General features: G+C 42.4%; 1 long non-coding RNA gene across 1 annotated transcript; it reads right to left on the minus strand.

Moving 5' to 3' along the window:
* Positions 1-301: 301 nt before the first annotated feature.
* LOC139275876 (uncharacterized) lies at positions 302-16,972 on the minus strand. Its single transcript, XR_011595779.1, has 3 exons — positions 16,609-16,972; positions 1,147-1,339; positions 302-374 (listed from the first exon to the last, which is right to left on the minus strand). It is a non-coding gene; the product is annotated as an uncharacterized lncRNA (long non-coding RNA).
* Between the last annotated feature and the right edge of the window lie 2,111 nt (positions 16,973-19,083).

Raw genomic sequence — 19,083 nt, forward strand, 5'->3', positions numbered from 1 at the left:
TGTCAATGGGAGGAATTAAAGCATATTGTGGGCCAGCGATTTCCAAGGTGATATTAGCTGTTGCTCTATTGCCTCTGCCCTTCCTCGTGCATGCTGCCGATGTTAATCATTGTTTAAATCAGCTGCTCTGGGACACTGAATTCCACAGATTCACAATCTGGTCTAAAATAGAGTTCCGCTGTTTGTGTATTTGTTAAGCGTCGCACAAATTGAGGATTGATCTGCTTTTTAAAACATGTAAAATATTCATTCGGTTCCATACAGTGAATCATTTTCCTCTGTTGGGCGAATGAAGAAGAAAGGGGACATGTCCTTAATATTAGAACTCGGACTTCCAGCAGAAAAATCGGTTTTGATAGGATGGTAATGGTCATCTGGAATATAAGAACATAGGAATATGAGAAATAGGAACACAAGTGCGCCTTTTGGTCCCTCAGGCATCCTCCGCCATTGAACGATGTTGTGGCTGATCCTGCACCATAATGCTACCTGCCCGCACTATTGCCACATCCTTTTGATTCCCTTATTTTCAAAAAGCTATCGATTTCCGTCTTGAATATTTTTTTTTATTCGTTGCCAATCTTTCCAATTCTTTTGTCAGATCACAAACGCCAGAGATCACCTTGCACTTGTCAAGGATCACTCTGCGCCAATGCTCTTAGCCAAAAGGCCTAGAGCCACTGCACCGTTCCTGGAAGTACTGCAATACCAGGTTCGTGCCATGGAGGTGGGTGTGTGCCCTCCACCCACCTCCGTGGAGGTGGATGGGTCAAGCCACCCCACCCATGCTCAATGACAGAGCCTCCTCATCCCTCGCCGATAGAGAATTCTAAACATTAGCGACATTCTGAATGTAGACATTTCTCATCATCTCAGTCCTAAATGGCCAACCCTAAATTCAGGAACCATGTTCCCTGGTTCTAGACTCCGCAGCCAGGGGTAACATCCTCCATGCATCTACACTCTCCGCCCAGTAAGAATTGTATGGTCAATGTAATTACATCTAATTATTCTAAACTTGCAGATAATATAGCCCTAATCTACATAATCTTTCCTTATTGGAACACTCACACCATGCCTTAGACAAGGAGTCCAAAACTGTACACAATACTCCAGGTGTGCTCTCATCAGCCACAAGACTTGTACCTTTAATCTCTAATAAAATCATTTTCTTCATTGAAGATATTGCAGTTCCCTCCAGCTGTGTTCATCTCGGATTCTCTATATCTCGGTTGCTTCTAAATGAATGAATCCGTGAGTTAGCGCTTCTTTGTGGGTGAGTGGAAAACTTGAAGATATGTTCTGAATGTTTCCTTGTAATTCATTCACAGCTCATTCCCTAATTTGAAGAAATGCACAAATGAGTGAATGGGAACAGAGGAACATAAGAACTGGAGTAGACCATTCAGCCCACCGAGTCTGTTCCGCCATTCAATGAGATAATGGCTGATCTCTTTATAGCTGCCTTTGGCCCTTATCCCACCATTAGTTGACACAAATATTTCAATGTCAGATTTTAAATTAACAATTTATCTATCATCAATTTCAGTTTACAGGAGAGAGTTCCACATCATCCACATCATCCTTTGTGAGCAACGGTGTTAACTAAGTTCACTTTTGGATCCATTTTTTTGACTATGCCCCCTAGTTCGAAACTCCCCAGTCAGCGGGAAAAGATTTCTCTGCTAAACACTAACATTTCACCCTAATATCTTGAAGTTTTCGATCACATCACACCTTATCATTCTAATTTCAATGGAATAAAACTCAATTTTTTTGATCTCTCCTTGTATTTCGGGTGTTATTTGGAAAGCGATAGGCTGCACTCACTCCAAAGTGAATATATACTTCCTGCATTGTTACTAAAAAACATGTAACAGAAATATAATGTGGCTCAAAAATCTGTGGCTTGGGAGTAACTTTTCAGAGAGCGGCACAGAGACGATGGAATTAATGGCATATTTTTGAGCTGAATGAATCGATGACTTATTGTTGAAAAGACCGGTGGAAAATGCAGCTGTATGATGGGAGCACTGATACCTCATTATACCGTGGCTCTAGTGGCGCAATCGGTTAATGCGAGGTAATTATAAGAAACTGCAAGTGGGGGCAATGCCAAGGTTGTGAGTTTGAGTATTATGTAGTGCAGACAGTAAATTTGCTGCTCCCAGTTTTGCGACATTTCTAGCGATGTTGAAATTCGAAGTGGTGTATCCCCACTTTTATCGACTGATTTTCGGTTTCATGTGTGCATTTAGAATCCAATGAGCCACAATGATTCAGGAGCAGGTGAGAGTTTTACTGCAGCGCTTTTGACTTACTTGTTTATAGGAAGGAGTGGGGCCGTTTCCGTTCATAAACCAGTCATTATGATGTCAAGAAAAAAGTGCCAGAAACAGACTCGAATTCAACGCAGTGACAAGATATTCGGCACACATGGGAAGATGTGAAAACTGACGGGTTATCTGTACATATTTCCTGCATTTTATTCAACATAAGCTACGATTCTGAACGGATTGCTGAGAATTTTGAAAAGGGATCCTACATGTGTTCGAAGTTTGCATGACAACTTTTACAGTGGAAAATGAAACTGTTTGACAGTAGCGGGAAAACCACCCCGCTCGCTGACAGCAAACCTGTTATTCACACTTCCACAGCTTGTCCATGCATTTTTAACTGGGACAAATCCGTGAGTTTGGCAATGTCATGATGCAGCCAAAAAAGACGTTACAACCACTGAAGTGTTCGTGCTCGGGAGCGCCTCTGTGGCACAATGGTTAGTGCAGTAAACATCCACATAATTCTATTCTATAGGACCACGCAAGTGTTGTCGGATCGAATTTTAGGGAGGGTTTGGTGTTTACGACACTGGAAAGTGAACTTGTGCAGCATAACAACAATAGTTTGCTCTGCGGCTGAGCAGCGTCGACAATCATACAAAAGAAAGAGATATGTAAATATGTTTTGAATATTTACCTTTAAATCGTTTACATCTCCGTTTTCTCCTGGAGGTTGAATAAATGCATAAATGAGAGGATCACACACAGCGCTCTGAGAAACTCGACCGCTAAGCATTGAAAGGTGACTGTGGGTAGTGTGAGGGATTTTGACATTAAGACAGTCATCTGGTATAAAAGCGACCGAGACCCGGACGAGAATCGAACATACAGTCCTCTGATCTAGTGTTCGACGTGTTCCCGAAATCCTGTAGCCTCTTCAATACCCCACGCAAAGATGACTTTCATATATATGGATCTAGTATTGTCTCAATCAGAAGCTCTTCCTCTATATGGTGGAACTTTGCCAAGCCCACTGATTCTACCTGTGTGACACATGAAGGCTTTCAAATCCCTGCAGTCATAAGAAGCAGCATTCCCTGGCACGGCCCATATCCCGCTCGTTTCTGCCGCCCGCTGCCAGTCTCTGACAACACAGAGATAGGGCGCAAATATCATCAGGGAAAGAGGCACATGCTGAAATTCTAAATCAGAGGAACAGTTAATGTTCTGGGTGTAGACTTGGACCAGAGCTGCAAAGAAATATGTGTAAGATAGAGACAAACTATTTCTTCTGGTGGGAAGGACCAACACAATGGGATACAATCAAACAATTAGTTATCCCGTTCAGGGATGACGTAAGGAATCAGTTTTTCCCACAGAGGTTAGTGGCAAAATTTAACTTCCTCCCTAAATATCTGTTGAGGTTGGGAGTGACTTGATAATTTGAAAATTCAGGTTGCTAGGACTTTGTTAAATATGGATTTCAAGATTTATGAAATCATCGCAGGCAAATGGCACAACAGATCAGCCTTGATATAATTCAATGGTAGAGCAGCCTCAAGGGCGGAATGGCCTCCTATTGTATCTATTTCCTTATAATTGCAACAGGACAGAAAGAGGAAAAGCTGCAAATGTACGTTGCATTTTATTCACATTTACCAGCAAAAATGTCCGTGTCGGTCGCAACGATGATTTGATCAGGAAGGAATTCTCGAAGATGTGTGGCTTTCCTGTGGCTCTCTTGCCTCGCTCTGCCCTTCCAGCCACACGCTGTCTGTTTTTAAACATTGTTTTCCATTTGCTTGTCTGGGCCAGTGCATTCCACAGTCTCACAGCTTTCCCCACAAATACATTTTCACTGCTTGAGTTCGATGTCTATTAGTGTGAATACGCTTGAGGTGCAATGGTAGCCCTTCAATATTCATATTAAAATGCGACTCATTGTATCATTGAATCTTTTATTTCCCAGCTCGAATATAGACTGTTTAGGCCCATAGTCATTGAAGAAAAGTTATCCAGCTGAATCCTTCTTTCAAAAACTTGTTCTGTAGCGCTGTACGTTACGCACTTCTATTTCATATCCAGTTCCTTTTTAAACATGGTGCATCTTTTAGGTTGTGAGAGTCAGGCCCCGAACATTCTATGGTGACAAAAATCAACTATAAATCCACTGATGATTTTAAATTATACCCAACTTGTGTTTACCCATGTCATAAGGGTAATAGATCCTTAATATACATTCTATCTAAACACTTATAATTTTATATACTTCAATCAGTTCTCCCCTCAGCATCTTCTACTCCAAAGAAAATAAATCCATCCCATGTAATCTTTCCTCATTGCTGATATTCTCCTGTCCAGGCAACATCCTCTTAAATCTGCTCCTTACCAGCTCTACTGCAATCAGATCTTCCCTGTAATGCCGTGCTCAGAACTGCACGCCCTTCTCTAGCTGTGGGATAACCAGTATTTTAAACAGCTCAAGGATCACCTCCCTACTCTTGTATTCTAATCCTCGGCGAATAAATGCAAGTGTTCCATATGGCTTCTTACCCAACTTGTAAGAACCTAAAAATATATGAAATATGTACAGGAATCCGCCATTTGGCCCATTGAGCTTGCTCCACCATTCAGTAAGATCATGGCTGATCTGGTCTGCTGCGTGCAAGGATCTATTGACGTGCACTCCATGGCACCTTTGTTCCTCTACACTTCCCAGTTTACTACCATTCAATGTGCATTCACTTGCCTTGTTATCCCAAGCCAAACTTTTATTTACCACAAACTTCTTCGGAATTAATTACATTTGTAACGCTTCTGCCTACCTTAACGTAATCTAGCAGATGATAAGAGTTTCTACAGAACATAAAAAGGAAAAAAAGTGGCTAATGTAAATGTTGCTCCCCTAGAGGACGAGAATGGGTAATTAATAATGGGTAGCAGGGAATGGCAGAGACGTTGAACAAATATTTTGTAATGGTCTTCACATAGAAACATAGAAAATAGGTGCAGGAGCAGGCCATTCAGCCCTTCTAGCCTGCACCGCCATTCAATGAGTTCATGGCTGAACATGAAACTTCAGTAGCCCCTTCCTGCTTTCTCGCCATAACCCTTGATCCCCCGAGTAGTAAGGACTTCATCTAACTCCCTTTTGAATATATTTAGTGAATTGGCCTCAACTACTTTCTGTGGTAGAGAATTCCACAGGTTCACCACTCTCTGGGTGAAGAAGTTTCTCCTCATCTCGGTCCTAAATGGCTTACCCCTTATCCTCAGACTGTGACCCCTGGTTCTGGACTTCCCCAACATTGGGAACATTCTTTCTGCATCTAACCTGTCTAAACCCGTCAGAATTTTAAACGTTTCTATGAGGTCCCCTCTCATTCTTCTGAACTCCACGGTAGATGAAACAAAAATATCCCAATTGTGGATAAACAAGGGGCTATAGTGAGGGAGAAATCACGATCACGAAATAAATAATACTCAACGAAATAATGGGTGCAAAGGCGGACAACTCCCTGGATCTGATAGCTTGCATGCCAGCGTCTTACAAGAAGTGGTTGAAGAGATAGTGGATGCATTGGTTATAATCTATGAAATTTTCCTGGAAAACCGCAAGTGTAATGCTTCTATTTTAAAAAAAGGAGACAGACTGGCATCAGGTCAGTTATCCTAACATCTGTCATTGGCAAAATGCTGAGTCCATTATTAACGAAGCTGTAGAAGGTCATTTGTAAAAGCAAAATTCAATGAATCATGGTTTTATGAAAGGGAAACCATATTTGACAAATTTGCTGCAATTATTTGAGGATGTAAGTAGCAGGGTGGATAAGAGTTAAGGGGTAACCAGTGGATGTGGTGTATTTAGTTTGCCAGAAGGCATTCGATAAGATGCAACATTAAAGATTACTGCAGATGATAAATGTTCACGTGGTCCGGGGTAATTATTAGAGGATTGGTTAAATAAAAGTAAATATAGAGTCGGGATAAATGATTCATTTTCTAGTTGGCAAACGGAAACTAGTGGGGTGCTGCATGGATAGGTGCGGGGGCCTCAAGAACTTAAAAGCTATATTAATTCCTTGCATGAAGGGACCAAATGTAATGCAACATATTTAGCTGAAGATAAAAATATGGTTAAGATGTAAATTGTGAGGTGGATACAAAGCATCTGCAAATGGATATAGACAGGCTAAGAGAGTGACCAAACATTTGGCAGGTGCAATGAGGCAAAATGTGAGGTTATCCTGTTTGGCAGAAAGTGTATAAAAGCAAATTAGTTTTAAATGGAGAAAAATTGCAAAGTGCTGCAGTACCGATGGTCCTGGGGGTCCTTATGAATGATACACAAAAAGTTAGCATGCAGGAACATCAGGTAATCAGTAAAATAAATGGAATGTTGGCCTTTATTGCAAGGGGATGGAGTGTAAAAGCAGTGAAGACATGCTACAAGTGTACATAGTATTGCTGAGGCCACAACTAGATAACCGCATACAATTTGGGTCTCCATATTTAAGGGAGGATATACTTGCTTTGGAGGCTATTCAGAGAAGTTCCCCAGTTTCATTCCGGAGATGAGTTGGTTGACTTATGAAGAAAGGTTTAAATAGTTTGGGCCTATACTCATTGGAATTCAGATGAAAGAAAGGTGATCTTATAGAAACATGTAAGTTAATTGTGGTGCTCAAAAAAATGGATGCAGAGAGGATATTTCCAAACATAGGGAAAGGACAAATAGAGGACATAGTCTCCGAATAACGGGAAGCCAATTTAAAATAGAGAAGAGAAGGAATTTATTCTACATGACAATATAAGAAGAAAGAAGGTAATAAATAGGAGCAGGAGTAGGCCATTTGGCCCATCGAACCTGCACCACCACACAATAAGATCATGGCTGATCTGATCATGGATTCAGCTGCACTTCCCCGCCCGCTCCTCATAATCCTTCACTCCATTTTCGCTCAATATTCTCGCTATATCCGCCTTAAATATATTCAATGACTCAGACTCCATAGCTCTCTGGGGCAGAGAAATTCAAAGATTTACAACCTTCTGAGAGAAAAAATTCCTCCTCAGCTCAGTTTAAAATGGGCGACCACGTATTCTGACATTATGTCCGCTAGTTTTATTTACTCCTATGATTGGGAATATCCTCTCTGTATTCACTTTGTCAAGCACCCTCATTATATTATATGTTTCAATAAGATCACCTCTCATTCTTCTGAACTCCAATGTGTATAGGCCCAACCTACTGAACCTATCTTTATCAGTCAATTCCTCATCACCTGAATCAACATGGTATGCCTTCTCTGGAACGCTCAATTGCAAGTATACTCTTCATTAGGTATGGAGATCAAAACTGTGGGCAGTGCTCTAGGTGTCACCTTATCAATACCCTGTAAAGTTGCAGCAGGACCTCTCTGCTTTTATACATTATCCTCCTTGCAATAAAGTTCAACATTCAAATTGGCCTTCCTGATTACTCGCTGTATCTGCATATTAACTTTTGTTTTTCATGGACATGGACCCCTAGGTCTCTCTGTACTACAGCATTTTACACTTTTTCTCCATTCAAATTATCATTTGCTTTTCTTTTTTTTCTGCCAAAGTACATAACCTCACATTTTCCCACATTATACTCCATCTGCCAATATTTACTGCCCTCATCAGAATTTGCTTTCCCTCTTATCTTTCCATCTTCCGCAAACTTAGCTACATTACACTCGGCCACTTCTTCCAAGTCATTAATACAGGTTGTAAATAGTTGAGGAGCAGAACCGATCCTTGCGGCAGCGCACTAGTCACTGTTTGCCAATTGGAAAATGAACGATTTATCCAGACGGTTTGCCAATCCACTCTCCATGCCAATATTTTACCCACAACCCTGTGAGCTGTTACATTGTACAGTCATCTTTTATGTGGAACCTTATTGAATGCCTTCTGGAAATCTAAATATAATACTGGTTTCCCCTTATCCACCCTGCTCATTACAACATCAAGGAAATCCAGCAAATTTGTCATTCCTGATTTCCCTTACATAAATCCATGCTGACTGTGCTTGATTGAATTATGCTGTTCCAAATATATCGCAACTGCTTCCTTAACAATGGACCGCAGAATTTTCCCAACGATAGATATTAAGCTAACTAGTCTCTAGTTTTGTGCTTTTTATCTGCATTCTTTGTTGAATAGGGGCGATAAATGTTCGGCTTTCCAATCTGCTGGACAGCCCCAGAATCCAGGGAATTTCGGTAGATTACAACCAGTTCATCCACTATATCTGCAGTGCCTTCTTTTAAGAGCCTAGGATGTAAGCAAACAGGTATAGGGGTCTTGTCCACCTTTAGTCCCTTTATTTTACTGCATACTACTTCATTTGTGATAGTGATTGCACTAAGTTCTTCCGTCCTTATAGCGCCTTAATTATCCACTATTAGCATATTCTTAGTTTCTTCTACGTGAAGACCGATACAAAATATTGGTTGAATTTCTCTGCCATTTCACTGTTCTCCAATATTAATTCCACAGTCTCATACTGAAGGGTACTTGTGCCATTATTTTCTTTTTCTATACCTGTAGAAACTCTTCCTATCTCTTTTTATATTTCATGCTAGTTTACAGAGGGCTGTAAATCTATGGAATGGTATGCTCCGGAGAGCTGTAGTTGTTGGGTCCTTGAATATATTTAAGACGGTGACAGACAGATCTTTACGTGATAAAGCAATAAAGGGTTATGGGGAGCGGGCAGGGAAGTGGAGCTGAATCCATGAGCAGATCAGCTATGAGCTTATTAAATGGTGGAGCAGGCTTGAGCGGACAAATGGCCTACTCCAGCTCCTAGGTATTATGATCTAATGCTCGTAGTGATTATTCCTGCAGTCTACCGTTTTCTTTTTCATTATCAATGACACAGCCAATTTTTGTGTTACCTGCAAACTTCTTAATCATATCCTGAAACTTCCAAGTCGAAATCATTGATATATGCCACAAAAAGCAAGGGAGCTAGTATTGAGCCCTGTGGGATCCCACTCGGTGCAGCCTTCGATTCAAAAAATTACCCTTCATACATTATGCCTTGCATCCTGCTTTTGAGCCATTTTAGAATCCAACTTGCATTTGTATTTGATCCCATGGGCATTTAGTTTCAAAGAAACATTTAGAAATAGGAGCAGGAATAGGCCTTCGGCCCCTACGACATTCAATGTGGTCATGCCTGATCTACCGCAACTCCACTTTCCTGTACAGTGGCCATATTATTCTGAAAACCCTGCTGCTCAACTCCTCAGCCAGATAAAACATCCTCCCTGCATTACTCTGTCTAGCCCTGTAAGAATGATTATTTTTCAATGTGATGCACTCTCATTCTTCTAAACTCTATTGAATATAGGCCTCGTCTACTCAATCTCTCCACATAAGGTAACACCCTCATCACAGGAATTGGTCCGCTGAACCTTCGTTGCACTCCCTCAATGTCCAGGATATTCTTCCTTAGGTTAGGAGAACAACGCTATACCAAGTGCTGCAGGTGAGATGTCACCAGGGGCCAATGTAATTGCAATAAGATGTAGTTACTCAAATATTCAAATCCTCTTGTAATAAAGGCCGATATACCATTTGCTTTCTTAATTGCTTAATGTAGCTGCACGCTAAATTTCAATGATTTGTGTACAAGAATATCCAGGGCCTTCTGAACACCAACATTTCCATCTCTCTCACCATTTTTAATACTCTGCTTTTCGATTTTTACTACTAAAGTCCATAGATTCACATTTTTTCCATGTTATATTCAATTTGCCATGTTCTTGCCGACTCAATTTGCATGTTTATATCCGCTTGACATCTCTTTGCATCCTCCTCACAACTGACATGCCCACCTTGCTTTGTATTATCAGTGAATTTGGACATATTTTGTTTGGGCCCCTCATCTAAATTATTGATATACATTGGGAATTGCCCCTTGCGCCACCCCAATAGTTACCGCCTGCTAAGCCCAAAATGATACAGTTTATTCCTATTCTCTGTTTTCTGTCCATTAACTAATCTTCAGCTCCTGCTAATATATAACCCCCAATCATCTGAGCCCTATTTTTTTCCCATAACCTCTTGAGTTGTGCTTCATCAAATGCGTTCATGTAAATCAAAATGCATCACATTTACTGGTCCCTGCTTGCCTATTCTACTCGTTACAACCTCAAAAATTTCTAACAGATTTATTCAACATGATTTCCTTACATGATTCTATGTTGACTCTGAGCAATCCTATTGTTATGTTCTAATTGTTCTGTTATATCATCCCTAATAATAAATGCTAGCTTTTTTCCCGAATACTGATGTCAGTCTACTGATCTGTCATTCGCTGTTTTCTCTCTTCCCCCTTTCCTAAACAGCGGATTTTATGACCTACCTTCCAATCTGCGGGAATGATCTTGGAATCTACGGATATCTTTCATGACCAGTCTGCCATGTGGGACCTTTTCAAAATCCTTGCTAAAAACCCCTATACACTGCATCAAACGCACTCAGTTCATTGGCCCTCTTCGTTACGTCCTCAAAAAAAATCAACCAAATTAGTTAGACATGACCTTCCCTAAAGAATTCCATGCTGACTGACCTTGATTAATCCGTGTCGATCTCAATGAAGATTTATACTGCCCTCAGAAAGTTTTGCATTAATTTTCCCACCACCAAGTTTAGGCTGAAAGGCCTGCGATTAAGCGATCTATTGCTTATTGTTTTTAAACAAAGGTACAATGTTAGAAATATTCCAGTCATCCGGAACCACACCTTGGCCAGAGAGGATTATACAATGATGACCAGATCATCTCTATTTCCCGTTGTCCTTCACTGAGCAGTCTGGGATATATGTTAGCCGGGCCTGGGGAGTTATCCACATTCAATGCTGCTATGTCCCTAAATATTTCCAATCTCACTACGTTTATTTCATCTAATATTTCACATTCGTCCTCCTTGACTGCAATGTCGGCATTGCCCCTCTCGTTTCTGAAAACAGACGCAATGATTTCATGAATAACCATATCCACGTATTCCGGCTCGACACACAGATTAACGTTGTGGTATCTAATCTGCCCTACTATTCATTTATTTAATATCTTGCTCATAATGTACATATAAAGCATGTTCTGGTTTTCATTGATTTTACTTCACAACATTTTTTCATGCTCTCTCCAGCTTTGCTTTCCTGATTTTGTTTTTTTAATTTTACTGCTGCACGTTCTATACTTCCCTTGGATTTCTGCAGAGTTGAGCCCTCGGTCCTGTCATGAGCCTCCCTTTTTTCTTTATATTATCCTGTATGCCACAGGGCTGTAGATTTGTTTTTCCCACTCTTTTTCGTTAAAGAGACAAACTTGCTGGGAACCCACAAGTTCTCCTCTTTCAATGCCTCCCACTGCTCTGACAGTGATTTACATTCAAGTAGTTATTTCCTGTGGACTTTTGCTAACTTATTTCTCAGTTCAGCAAAATGGGCTTTCCCCCAAATGAAAACTTTTATTCCTGGTCTATGCTTGTTCTTTTACATATCTACACAAAATCTAACTGAATTATGATCATTAGCAGCAAAATTCTCTCAATTTTGATACACCAACCACCTGCTCACCTTAATTCCCTAAATCGAAGTCCAGAAGCATGCAGTCCCTTGTTGGGCCTCCTAAATACTGGATGAAAAAAATTCTCCTAAATACCTTGAGTAATTCTTCACCCTAAATACACGTTATTTATATCCCAGTTAATATTAGGTTAGTTGCAATCGCGTTGGTGTCACAGTTTCATTTTGCACATAATTCAGCCTAATTCATTCGAGGCGGAATATGGTATTTCGTACATCACAATAAACAACATCTTTTATACGTTGTGGCTGATTAGTTCCTAGTTTCACAAATAGATTTGGCGGATACACTCAGAATAAGGGGCCGCCCATTTAAAACTGAGATGAGATATTTCCTCTCTGAGGCTATGGAATTCATTGCCCCAGAGAGCTGTGGATGCTGGGTCATTTAATGTATTTTAGGCGGAGATAGGCAATTTTTTGAGCGATGAGCGATTAAAGGGTTAGAGGTGCGGGCAGAGAAGTGAGCTGAGTCCATGACATTGAATGTCTGAGCTGGCTCGAGTGGTCAAATGGCCGACTCCTGCTCCTATTGCATATGTTCTCATTTAATTCATGTTCGAAACAAACACTTGAATTCCTTCAGCATTACCCACAGATTAAGACTGAGATTAACGCAGTGATAACCCACAGATTAAGACTGAGGTAAACATAGCGAGAGATTGCGGCAGAATCGGGACAGATGGCGGAATAGACAAGAGAGATGGATCGATTCAAAACGGCCTCAGAGTCCAAAAGGCAGTGACAGGCACTGCTTGATATCAATCAGTATAGGGAAGCACATAAGTGTGTCGAATGCCGCCGTGGCTTAGCTGGTCAAAGCGATTGTTTATTAAATTGGTGATCCGCATTTCGAATCCCATCAATGCCAAGGTTTTTTTTCGTTAATTTCTTCCCGGGAGAAAGTGCTACAGGCGTTTTAAATGTAATTACGGTTACACCAGTTGCCATTCTGCATTAACGCTCCAGTCGCTGCAAGGTGTGGGTCGAATTCCACCACTGTATTAATTTCAGGTGGGGCTGATTTTGGCCTCATATTTTCTACGCAATGCTGTGTGTGACTTTGATGTGGTCAAAACAGGCTTGCAACAGCTAATGTGGGACGCCCTGATGCTTTCGATGTTAGTATTCTGCGATGTTGCCACAACAAATCGAATTCGAGTTAAGGCACAGTTTGCATTTTCTCTTTTGTCCTGTGCGGCACCTGCTGATAAGACCACAGCAAAAGATGAATCATTACTCCATGAAGCAAATAATTTGTTTTTGGCGATAGAATCCTGTTTACTCATTAAAATGCGCCTGTTGTCTCAGCTTTTTTTGCCTTCCAGAAACAATAGCCCTTTGCTTAAAGTTTTCCTGACAACAATTGTTGTGGTAGCAGCAATGGCTGCATGGGCTAAAGGAAAAGGCGCCTGAGTTCGATATGAAAGAAACCCTCTCATGATCGTTTAAAAAACCGATTCAAACTTTTTTTTTGTTTCAAGGCAGAACATTTCTGGCGCATCCTCAACTGAAGCAATGGAAGGCCTTTTACTGAGGGACGCTAATTGTACACTTTGAACAATGTTGCGACTGGGTGCACGGGACAAGCAGTGAGTTCCGTTTGTCGCTGGGGATTTCTGTTTGGATGCAAAAAGAAGAAAACAGAATAACTGATTAAATTCTACTCGTAACGCGAGGTGCCCGAGTGGTTAAAGCGAGACTGCTAATCCATTGTGCGCTTCATGCCGCGGATTCGAATATAATCCTCGTTGTTATTACGTTAAACATTTGATGCCTCTGTTTGTTTTGATAATCACCGTAAGCTTCATGTCCAATTTCACTTTTTGCTACAAATATGCTACACTCAGCTCATATCACGTCAGAAATTACTGATGTAGATTTAAAGGGAATACATTTGTACGATTATGGGGAGTGGGACTAATTTGATAGTTCTCTCAGGGACACAACACAGGCAGGATGGGCGTTAAAAGTTTATTTAATACCGACAGAATATGAGATTTCAATATGTAATGAGCTCTGTTGTGTTTTTATATCGGAGCCTCGTTGGTCCAGCGATTTGATTCTTGCTTTGTGATTTTCAGCTTTGAAATGCGACAGATCCAGGGTGCAAATCCCTGACTGTCGTCGCTAGGTTTTAGTAAAATTACCTCCGCACAGCTGAAAGGCACGGCAGAAAGGATGAATAATTACAAGTACAAACGAGTGAATTTACACCGTATTGTGTACATCGTCCAAAATCAGATAGCTTTACTAGAGCAACGTTAAAAACAACGAACTGAGTAAAGTTTCGGCTTCTGGGTGTGTGCGCCTCTGTGTCTCATTGGACGTCTTACACACGTGCGAGGTGAGAGGAGCGGTTGTTTAAAGAGGCAGCGCATGAGGAGCGGCTGTTTACAGAGCGGGAGCAGAGCTGAGTGGCAGTCCTTGTTGCTGGACCTGTGGAGTGTTTCGAGCAGTTGCTGAATCAATTCTTTTTCAGCATCTGAAGTACTTTGCTGAGCTTTTTTTGGAGCACTTTGCATTAACACAATGCAATAATTAATTGCGCTGGCTTGAAGATTAAATAACAAAACAATGTAAACTTTGGTGGGTCTGGGGTAGAATTCCCGCCTGCCACGCGGGAGAATAAACAGAACACATCCCTAAAACATTCTTGGATTATAAAGTATAAATTAAATAAAAACTGTGCGCGAATATCGAAAGTAAACGATCACTTGATTCTGAGGATATTTATTGCACTGACAATGGACAGCTCTTCCTTCAAAGTGAGGTTGGCCCATTGAAAACGTGCGATCCAGACGTGATTGCAACCCGCTGCCGTCTGATCTGGAATCAGAACCGCTACCATTGCAGCACAAGTTCTCAAGCCGACAAATGCAGCCGCATCGATAGGAAGGATCGAGCAGCGTGCGGAGGCCTGGCCTGGAAACCAGCGCGGTCCCATCCTGCAAGACCATCAGCAGGCCGGGACAATTGGAGGGAGCAACGTTCGGTGGCCCGGTCCAGAAATCGGCGCTGTCCTGGCCTACAAGATCATCAGCAGGCCGGGGCCTTTGGAGGTAGAAGCTTGTGGCCGCATGCCATTGCTGCTGCAGGAGGGCGATGGCTATGAAGTCAGGTCACTGATTTCACTGCGGGCACGCACAGCAGGAGGGGTGAAGGAACGGCAAGAGACCATACATGGAAGTGGCCGGGGGCCCAAGAGAGGCATGAATCTGGTGTTCGGAAGAGACGAGAGCCCAAGGGCAGCATGGTCCAGACCACACAACGATATGTGTGCACGCTCGGTTTGGATAGCAGAGCTGGGTTCCAGTTTGACTTGCGTATACCTTGCCACTGGATCAAGACTAGCTCTGTCAAACCCGTGTGGTGGCTGGTGTGCAACGGCCACCACACGTGAAAAATTCCACCCTTCGCGATCTAGGTCGGGATCTGGAATATTAGATCATTCCCTGATACACCTGTGAACTTATCACTTTTTGGCGCGGAAGTCATCCTCGTGATGAGAAACTGCCTATGATGATGATAAAAATAAAAAGCTGGAAATACACAGAAGGCCAGCCAGTATCCTTGGAGAGCAAAACAGAGTTCACGTTTCAGGTCGATGATGGTTACTCAGAACATGTCTAGAGAAGGGTACAATGAGGAACAGCTGCTTAAATGCGGGAGTAGATAAGAAAAGAGTTTGATTCCCGACCAATTCCAATCCCGCGGTTTTACTAATAAATTTCAGTAAACAAAGTAATTTAAAAAAGTTACATGATGCGATGTACAAAGAAACTCCCATTTGGAGGTTTCACACCGTCATACCTCGGTCTGTGACGCTGCTCCATTTGCCTTGCAATTCCCGTGCTGCATATATCGGCCCGACTGGGACTATGTTCATCCGAAAAACAGTTGTTGGTTTTCTGGTGACAACAAAGCAAACTGCCCTAATTGCTCAATGCAGCAACAGGATATATATAAAAATCAGCTTTCGACGAATCGGCATTGCCTGATTACGAAGCTGGGCGGTATATGTTTCAATTCATTCACAAGGTGGCTGGTTTACTCATTCAACAACATGACTACATCATTGTCTGGGCGAGGGATCGCAACCACATCCGCATCACCCACGCCATGACAGCAGCTGATGATTGCTAAATGGACCACCGCCTAATCCACCCTGTTATTAAATTAATGTAGACTCAAAACAACAGAAACGCTGGCGCAGGAAAACCAACGCTGGAGCACTTAAAGACCCTATTAAGAAAGCTCTATTCAGACAGCGTCCCACAAACTACTTCAGGAATTCCAGTCAGCCGGAGAGGCAGAATGTCCACAGTGCCTGATCTGCCCTGAAGGCCTCGAAAGTTAGCACCTGTGTAGAGACGCTTGATAAATCCATCAGGAAACAGCAAGACTGCTTCGACGAGAATGACCAGGAGATTCAGGAGCTAATAAGCCACAAATGCAAATCATTCTTGAATTGGAAACAGATGCACAATTCGAGAGCATGAAAGCAGTTCTTTAGTCGTCTAAAGACCGCAATCCAAGATAAAACTCGCGACCTAAAGAACAGATGGTGGGTAGAAATAGTGCAGGTGATCCAGCAACGAGCTGACAAACACGACGTGCATACATTCATTAGCGCCGCCAATTACGTTCATGCAGTGAAATGTGTACCCCACTGAGGGCCAGAAATGGAAGAATAATTACCAAGGACAGAGAAGCACTCAGTGCCCGCTGGAAGGCGTACTTCTAGATCTGCTTCTGTGAGACTCTGTCTTCGACATGAGTGTCCTCGAACCCATCCGACAGCATGCTACCCGTCACCAACTCAGAAAAACCGCAGCCTGGCACAATGTTTAAAAGGCCATCCGATAATTGAAGAACAACAAGGCCTCAGGAGCACACGGAATCCCAGCCGAAGCACTAAAGCATGGCGGGGAATTACTGTTAGCGCGAATCCATGAACTGATTTCTTTTATTTGGAATGAGGAGAGCAGGCCAGGGGATTTAGAGACGTTGTAATCGTGACTAGCTTCAAGAAAGGCGACAAATCCAATTGCAGTAATTACAGAGGGTTTTCCCTGCTGTCTGCCCCAGTGAAAGTTATTGGAGAATCCTCCTTAATCCCTTTCTACCAGTGACTGTCGAGTCACAGATTCGTAGTACTGATTCTGTCCACTGACGGGCACAATGGACATGATCTTCACCACGCGCCAATTTCAAGAAAAACGCAGGGAGCAGCATCGATCTACGACCTATCCAGGCGATTCAATGGATCTTCAGACACATGGATTGGCTGATTTAGCTGCAATTCGTCATCTTTAGGAGCAACAGGAGGTTGAAAAGCAACATTTTATGCAAGCATGGAGAGGGTCAATTCTGTGCTTTTCAGTATCTAAAACGGAGACCTTGCTGCTTCTTCACCGTGCCTCACACCAAGGAGCTGATGTGAATATTTCCAAAGGAAAGTACTGGCGGTGCTGAAAATCCGAAATTCAAACAGAGATAGCTGGACATAATCAGCAGGCCAGAAAAAATTTCTGGAGAGCTAAGTAATTTGACGTGTCAGATCGATGACTAATCATCACAACTGGAAATAGTTCGAGTTGCAGCAGGTATTAAACAGGTTCAGAGGCAGGGAAACAGATGGGGGCTGGGGAAGGAACACATGGGAAGATCTGTGACAGTATGGAAGGCAGAAGATGAAATGAATCAAGGGATTGATTGTGCAAAGCAAAAGGGGATAACATTGGCCAAGTAAAGAAACACAAGATGGGTCTAGTGGATCTCTAAATGGGAATTGCAGAATCATTAACAGCAGCTAGTGTCCAAAAAATTCGAGCAGTGTTTATGACCTTCAGTTGTTGTACCCAATCTTGAGTACAGAAGTTTGTAAACTACAGAATCGAAAGATGAGGTGCCTTTCATAGAGCTTACAGTGAGTATAATTTCACCAAAAACTTCGATCTCAGAGGGGGATTGCGGCGGAGAATTAAAATACCTTGTGACCGGATGCTCAGTATCAAGCTTGCCGCCTGAACCGAGGTGCTCCACAGTACAGAGGAGACCACATGGTGAGCAGTGAATACAGTATAACACATTGAAAGAAATACAAGTAAAACACTGTTTTACCTGGAAGGTGTGTTTGGGGCCTGGGACATTGGGTAGTGTGGAGCTAGCAATCCAGTTGTTGCATGTCCTGTGCTTGCCTGGGAAGGTGCCGTGGGAAGTGGAGGGGCTGCTTCGAGTGACTGTGGAATGGACCTGTGTGTCACGGAAGAAGCAGTCTCTTCAGAATGGGAATGGTAAGCGAGGGGAAGAAGAGTTTGGCGTTTAAATCACGGTAGAGGAGGCAGACATGGCGGTGGGTGATCCGTTGATTGTGGAGGCTGGTGGGGTAGAAGTTGAATGCAAGGTTAAACCCTTATTTTTTGCGTAAGAGGGAGAGAATGGGTGAGAGCAGAATTGCAGGAAATGGGACGAACATATTCGAGGGGAATCAACGGAGGTGGAGGGGAATCTTCGGTTATGACAACAGGATGGCCTATTGGAAGCACTAGTATGGAAGATTAAAGCGATAGGGATCGGCGGTTGATGGATGGGTTATACTGATAGGGATAGGCAGTCCATGGAGGGTTACAGCGATAGGGATAGGGATAGGCAGTCCATGGGTCGGTTAGATATGGATAGGCAGTCGATGGATCGGCAATGTAAATAGGGATAGGGGTTCCATGGCTTTGTTTCAGATATCAATTGGAATAAACAGTCCATGCATGGGTTACAGAGAAAGAGATAGGGATAGGCAGTCCATGAATGAGTTAAAACCAGGGATTGGAATGCAAAGTCCACTGATAGGTTACAGAGACAGGGATAGGTATAGACCGTCCATGTTTGGGTTACACCGATAGAGATAGGCATAGGCGGTGCATGAATGGAATTCAGAGATAAGGATATGGCTGGTGGTCCATGGATGGGTTACAGCAATAGGGATAGGGTTAGGCGGTCCATCATTTGGTTTCAGAGATAGGGATAGCAATAGCCAGTCCTTGGATTGGTTACAGAGATAATGATATTGTCATGTGACCCATGGATGGGTTACAGAGATAGGGATAGGCAGTCTTTGCATTGGTCTCAGCAAGAGGTATAGGAATAGGCGGTCCACGGATGGGCTACAGAAATATT

Source organism: Pristiophorus japonicus, chromosome 11, assembly GCF_044704955.1.
Source record: "Pristiophorus japonicus isolate sPriJap1 chromosome 11, sPriJap1.hap1, whole genome shotgun sequence".
In the NCBI taxonomy this organism is placed as follows: Eukaryota; Metazoa; Chordata; class Chondrichthyes; family Pristiophoridae; genus Pristiophorus; species Pristiophorus japonicus.